This window comes from Merops nubicus, unplaced genomic scaffold (assembly GCF_000691845.1).
Source record: "Merops nubicus isolate BGI_N331 unplaced genomic scaffold, ASM69184v1 scaffold1727, whole genome shotgun sequence".
NCBI lineage: Eukaryota > Metazoa > Chordata > Aves > Coraciiformes > Meropidae > Merops > Merops nubicus.
This window is the reverse complement of record NW_008618092.1, coordinates 1-265: the sequence shown is the minus strand read 5'-3', so window position 1 is coordinate 265 and position 265 is coordinate 1.

Genomic DNA, 265 nt, shown 5'->3' with positions numbered 1-265 from the left:
CCCGTCGGACAGGCCAGGACAGGACAGGACAGGACAGGACAGGACAGGACAGGACAGGACAGGACAGGACAGGACAGGACAGCCCCTGCACCCAAACCACCCTCAGCCGCCGTCCTGAGGCACTACCTCAGCCTGAGGGGAAGAGCAGTGGGGCAAGATGGACGCCCCCACCCCCCCGTCCCGCCCTTTCAGCAGCCAATCAGAGCCGTCCCAGGGCAAAAGCCATCCAATGAGCGCCCACGGCGGGACAAGGCGGGATCGCTCA